We start from the raw sequence: 6,821 nt of genomic DNA on the forward strand, positions 1-6,821 counted from the left end.
AGCCGTGGCACGCACACCCCATCATGAGATGGCACTTAGCTTGCAAATGCAGGATGAGGTTTGTGTGGGGTGCATGACATATCCCCTTTTCAACACGTCTTCTATAACTAAACCTACGCGGCTACTCCCATACTATTTGTTAATTATCAAAATACTGAAATAGTTTAAGAAAAAAAGAATTAAATCTACAAGGTATAATAACTAGTAGATAGAAATGAAGTTGATTATAGTCAAACTGCAAGTATTTCAAATCGTGAATGATGTTTATGATTGCATAAGCATGTATTAGGAGGATAAACGTGTTTTGGTAAATGGTAAACATAAGACTTTAAGAATAATTACTTATCTTTTTATTGATGATCTTTTTATTTATTAATGAGATCCTAAAGAAACAACGAGTTTAATATACTTAAAGAGTAAAAAACACAAATAAGATTAATCACATTAAAACATTTTCTAAGAAATAATTAAAAAAACTTACATATTTTTTGGCAAATGACAAATAGTATGGGAGTAGCCGCGTAGGTTTAGTTATGATAGCTTGTGGGTTTAATTCTTTTTTTTACATGGGCCAACCCATCTACGAAAAGAGGTAAGAAATGTGTCTCCGGTGGTCCCCTATCTAAGTTTTTTTTTTTTTTTTTTTTTTTTTTTTTTTTTTTTAACACTCTAATTTTGCATATTCCGATAAACGAAGAATAAAATGGAAGACGGATACAATCTGCTTTTTCTGCCCTTTAACATTATTTACATTTAAATACCTACGAAAATGTCGTTTTCTTAGATAGATCTAACATTTCTGTATATACCGTCTTTAAAAATATCAGATATGTAACATCCTCATTTCTATCCCCAGTACGATAAAAATAGGTAAATCTAACTACCAACTACATAATACAACTTGCAGTCGTGAAAAAACATCGAATCTACTTGATTCTAATGTTATTGGGTATGGGCTCGTCAAGGGGTGTTGAGATCTTTTGTGGCATGCCATAACGACGTTATAACACCATGAACACCGCCCCACCCTCATGTTATGGTAATGAGTGTTTGGCGTTATAACATATTGAAACATGAGTATTCTTTCTTTCTTCTCTCTCTCTCTCTCTCTCTCTCTCTCTCTTATTGGCTGCACATTCTCTCTCTCTCTCTCTCTCTCTCTCTCTCTCTCTCTCTCTCTCTCTCCCTCTCTCTCTCTGTAACACCCGAAATTTAGAAGGTTAATTATGGGAATAAAACCTTATTTCTAAAGGTCAACTCGTCGAGTTTAAGGCTTAAACTTGACGTGTTGGAAATATGTGGCACGCACGTTTTGGAAGATCAACTCGACGAGTTGGCCCTGGAAGAGAAAACCCTAATTTTTCGGGTATAACACCCTATTTAAAGGACTTAACTTCTAGGGCTGGCCTCCTTACCAGCCTCCCTTGTCCAGAAGAAACCCTAGATCGTTTTTCCACTTGTTACTTGAGTTTTGTGAGTTTTAGAGTGATTGTTATGAGATCTTTGAAGGAAGCATTGAAGAGAGAAACATCAAGCTTGGAGGAGTAATCTTGGATCCAGAAACCCTACATCAAAGGCTACATCTCGGAGGTATAAAGTCATAACCTTGACATGTAGCTTAATAGATATCATCTCTTGTAGTTTTGGCTTGGTTTTAGGTCTTTGACCGAGTTATCCAAGAATAAGAGGATTCCAGGGGTTGTTAGGGCAGATCTGACCCCTAAATGACCTCTTTGAAGCTTAAAGTTGCAAGCTTTATTGGTCCCTATGTCCCATGCTTGCCATATGTTCATTGAAGCCTAAAATGGACCTTAGAGAGTGTTTCAAACATGTATGGTCGTAAATTTAGAAACTTTACGTGGTTTGTCCACCCTTAGACACCAGATCTGTGTTTTGGGACGTCGAGGTGAGAGTTTAAGGGCTTAATGGGTCAAGACCTTCCTTAAAGGACTTAGGGTTTGAGTTTGTAGCCTCATGGATGGTCCTTGGGAGTAAAGTTGGAAACTTTATCCTCCTAGACATCTCTATGGATAGGGATCTGAGGTTTGGAGCCTTTGGATTCAAGAAAAAGGGCTTAATGCATTAAGTGGGTTGATAGATCGAATAACTCGACGAGTTCATGGGTGAACTCAGAGAGCTGGGTTGGGGTTGCCCCGAGTCTGTTAAAAGGCAGAGGAACTCGACGAATTGTAGGAAAACTCGACGAGTTGGATCGCAATATCGCGATTCGTACTTGGGAGTGGACTCGACGAGTTGAAGGACCAACTCGGCGATTTGGGCACCTGGACCGTTAACTTTGGCGTTGACTTTGACCTTTGACTGATGCATTTGACTAAGTTTGTCTCAGTGGGTGTTAGAGTAACCTGGAGTGTATTGGAAGAGAATATGGGCTTAGGATAAGACCCATCCCAAAAATCAAAATCATAAAGTGTGAGGAGCTGTACGATCACGCCTTCGCCTTCCCGCGATCATCCGAAGTACCTGAAACCAAAACTGAAACTGTAAGTCCAAAGCTTAGTGAGTTCCCCTAAAATACCCATACACACAACAATATACATATAATCACAAACAACATACTATGGGTCCAGTCAACCATCGGGTTGGAATACCCCAGGCCCTCAGCCATTAGGTTGGAATGCCAACATACTATGGGTCCAGTCATCATCGGGATGGAATACCCCAGGCCCTCAACCATCAGGTTGGAATGCCAACATACTATGAGTCCAATCATCCTCGGGATGGAATACTCACGGCCCACAACCATCGGATTGGAATGACAAGGTCTATTGGCTCTCGCACAAAGCAGATAAGCCTCAACCACCAATCAAACATGTGAACATATATCATATAATCACATAACAGTCTATAAACAGACAAACCGATCTAGCCGATCATAACAGCATAATAACATCCTATCTACCAGCATACCAATCTAACAAATCATACTAGCATAACATCATCCTATCTACCAGGATACTGATCTAACAGATCGTAACAACATAACACCATCCTATCTACCAGGATACTGATCTAACAGATCATACTAGCATAACATATTAGGATAACAATCCAAAAGGGCCGACCTTGGTGCCTTAGACCCTTGAGTATGGTGAGGAAAACTCACCTCACAAATGTCGAACTGTAGTGATAAGGTCAAACTCTCGAATCATACCCACGAACTCCACCACCTATATTCTGATGGGTTTTGAGCATTCTAACACTCCTGTGGTGTACATGCAACCCTATAAACCTTGGATCTATATTTTCTCTATTATACATGCAAATATTCAATATTCCAAGGTTTCATCCTAACTAGCATAATATGAAGCAACTCTACTACAAAAGCCTAGTTAGATGACATACCTTTTGATGGAGCTTGAAGTCTTGATCTTTAAGATCTTAGCCCCAATAGTGTGGAAGCCTCAAGTGGAATCACAAATCACCAAAAACACCTTGGAAAACTTGAGAGAATAGAATGCACACTAGAAATCAGCCCACTCTTGTATCCTCACACACTAGTGCCATTTCATGTGCCAAAGACCTCTTTATATAGTATGGAGGATTAGGGTTTCATCCATGTAAACCCTAATACCCATAACCTTTCATTTCCATAGGATCCATGGGTTAAAAACTCCATGGACTATCCATGCAAGCTTAGCCCAACCTAAATGAACTTGGCCCATACTATATATAAGAGTCCATATTTAATTAGTTCCTTTTGATCACTAAATTAATTCTTGATCAATACTAATTAAATAATATGATTCCATATTAATATATTAGAACTTATAATATATTAATATAAATCATAAACATACTATTCTCAAAAGACTATCCATATAAATTGTTCCGATGAAGTGCAACCCAAATGGACCATGCCAAATCGGGTCAAGTACATACCACTTATAGTTATGGACTTAGACACTAATCCAACATATTCACCATAGGACCACTTCCATAAATTCCCAATTTACTAAAATACCCCCAGAAGTCAAACCGGTCAAAGTCAAAATCAACGGTCAAGGTCAACAGTCCATGTTGACTCGACTCGTCGAGTGTAGTTTACTGACTCGTCGAGTCTATCCAGAACTCGAGAAATCGTGAAAACCCTAGTTGACTCACCGAGTTTCCAGACAACTAGTCGAGTCCATGCGTGTCCAAAAGTCGGGAAAACCCTAACTGACTCGTCGAGTCGTCTTGCTGACTCACTGAGTTCATGCAGAAACCAATATCGACCAATCTTCATCGGACTCGTCGAGTTGACCATGCAACTCGTCGAGTCCACCATGCAACTCGTCGAGTCCCCTCGGTCCATTTCTCATTCCAACGTTTTTAAGCTACCCCAAAGCTCTAAATTGTAGATCTAGCTTCCTAAGGCACAGATTCCACGTAAAGTTGCAAACTTTACGTGCATGCAAGGTCTTAAAGGCTTAGAACACCAAAACCAAGTCTATAATGAGATTTAGGGCATGGTGAGAGGTCACTACAAGGTAAAGTTGATAACTTTATGAATTTGGGACATAGAGGAGTCCAGATCTGAAGTTACAACTTCAGATCATGACCAATACCCGAAATAACTCCATAATAACCTAGAAATAGCCCTAAACCTAGCATGAAGAGATCTAGCTTAGAGAAAAGTCAAGGTAACGACTTGTTACCTTCAAAATGATGCCAAGATGAAGTAGAGTTAGATCCACAAGCTCTTCTTTGCTCCAAGCTCCTTAGACTTCAAGCCTTATTCACAAACACCACTTTCCAAGCTTCTTAACGCACAAAGATGGAGTAAAATCGCGATTAGGGTTTTTTGAGTCAAGGGGGACGGTAAGGGAGGCTGTTGGAGGCTAATGACCCTTTAAATAGGGTACAAAACCCTGGAAATTAGGGTTTCATTTTCCAGATCCTACTCGTCGAGTCAGGGTCCTCCGACTCGTCGAGTAGGTCCAATAATCCATGCGGGCTAACCTGCCTCTACACGACGAGTTGGGGCAACCAACTCGTCGAGTAGGTCCATGAACATGTATATAAGGCTTTAAAACTTATACCTGGGAGTCGGGGCGTTACAACTGTTTAATTTAATTTAATTTAATTTTTTGTTTTCTTATTTTAGCATGGTACTTTGAAAGTACAATGCGTGAATAAGAAAACAACATTAACATAACACTTTAAACAAATTATATATATATATATATATATATATATATATGATATAAAATTATGATTGTATGTTAGACAAATAAATTAAAGTTTGTTGCTATATCTCGCATTTAGGCCCTGATTGCGCTAGATGCAAGGAATAACAATGTACTTTCATTAGTTTGTGTAATTAATGCATCTAACTTTCATTTTTACTCTAAATCCTGCTCTTGAGGCACTGTTTATTTAGTTTAGTTTAATTCAGTTTGTTGTTTTCTTATTTAAGCGTTGTACTTTGAATTACCATGCTTGAATAAGAAAAAACATATCATAATATTTTATACAAATTATATATAAGATATAAAAGTATGATTTTATGTTAGACGAATAAATAGAAGAACATTGCTCTATTGCTCCTAATTGATTGTATACAAAAAAAAAAATTATATGAATGATATAACTATAATGGGGTAATGTTGTCATAGTACAATGCTATAATGGGAACAAATGAAAGTAGGATTCTATAAAAGAAAGTTACATCAATACATAAAAGTAGGTTTTTTACATCGGTCAACTCGACCACCAGATGGGTATAACACTAAAGTCGCTTATTAGAAACTTCTTTCTAGAAGCATCCTCAACGATATAATTAAACTCAATGGTATTTTATAATTTCTTCAAATAGAGGGTCAGACATACCATTAAGAATGTGGCCTATATAGATGTAGTCTTCATTCTTCCACTTGCAACGGTGTTTATTCTGCTCCACAATTTCATCTTCTTGTGCTTCTGATGCAGGTACTCAGAACATGAACCACCTTTAGAGTAGCTAGCAGAAAGTGCATCTTCTTTTGCCAGCGACAAAAGTCATTTCCCTAGAATTTCTCCAACTTGTCGAACTTGGAAGTCATCTCTTTCACCGATTCACTTATGATTTCAAAAAACCGAAACAAATATCATATTCGATTTTAAGGGTTTGGGAGGAGAAGACGACTTCTGAAATCGATGAGTAACTTGGATCAGCTTGAAGGATCGTGAGAACACTTTCCGAATATGATATTTCGACCATATGCCTAAGTTACATGAAATCCAGATTATGATGATAATCTTTCAAGGAACAATCTTAAATCAAAGGATTGACAAAAGACCACAAACTATGGATTTATAGAATTCATATTTTTCTGATTACCAAAGATAAACATCAATCAACATTAAATGTTGATTTTATCCATAAATAAGATATTATGGTTTCAAAGATAATTATGGAGAATATATTCTAAAAACAATATTTCCCATAATAATTTCCTTAACAGAAGGGCACAACCCCATTGACCCCCGTCATTTGGTCGAACCAAGATCAAACTCGTTTTATACAACCATGCAACATCTCTTAGCTTGTAATAAAAATAAGATTTAAACTTCATTGGTAATAGTTAAATTTCATTATACTAAAATGACATGTAACATTAAAATCACCAATACTAAGGATCAAAAGAAGATTGAATTCCATTTTAAGCAAGCTAAATGGAAATTTTAAAAGCAAAAAACTCTTGCAAAGGTGATATAAAGTCATACCTCTTATCAATAAGTATGGACACATACTTACGTCTATTTATGAATCAAGCATCGTAAAGTTGAGGTAGAGATCGATATAATTTCTTTTGGCTTTTTATCCGAAGTACATTGAC

General features: G+C 37.3%; 1 long non-coding RNA gene across 1 annotated transcript; it reads right to left on the reverse strand.

The window, feature by feature from the left end:
• Positions 1–5,576: 5,576 nt before the first annotated feature.
• On the reverse strand, positions 5,577–6,821 carry LOC145168682 (uncharacterized). The gene is made up of 2 exons (XR_013742002.1): positions 6,709–6,821; positions 5,577–6,206 (listed from the first exon to the last, which is right to left on the reverse strand). It is a non-coding gene; the product is annotated as an uncharacterized LOC145168682 (long non-coding RNA).

The sequence above is a fragment of the Lactuca virosa genome, chromosome 4, assembly GCF_052849685.1.
Source record: "Lactuca virosa cultivar CGN04683 chromosome 4, Lactuca_virosa_CGN04683_v6, whole genome shotgun sequence".
NCBI classification, from domain to species: Eukaryota; Viridiplantae; Streptophyta; class Magnoliopsida; order Asterales; family Asteraceae; genus Lactuca; species Lactuca virosa.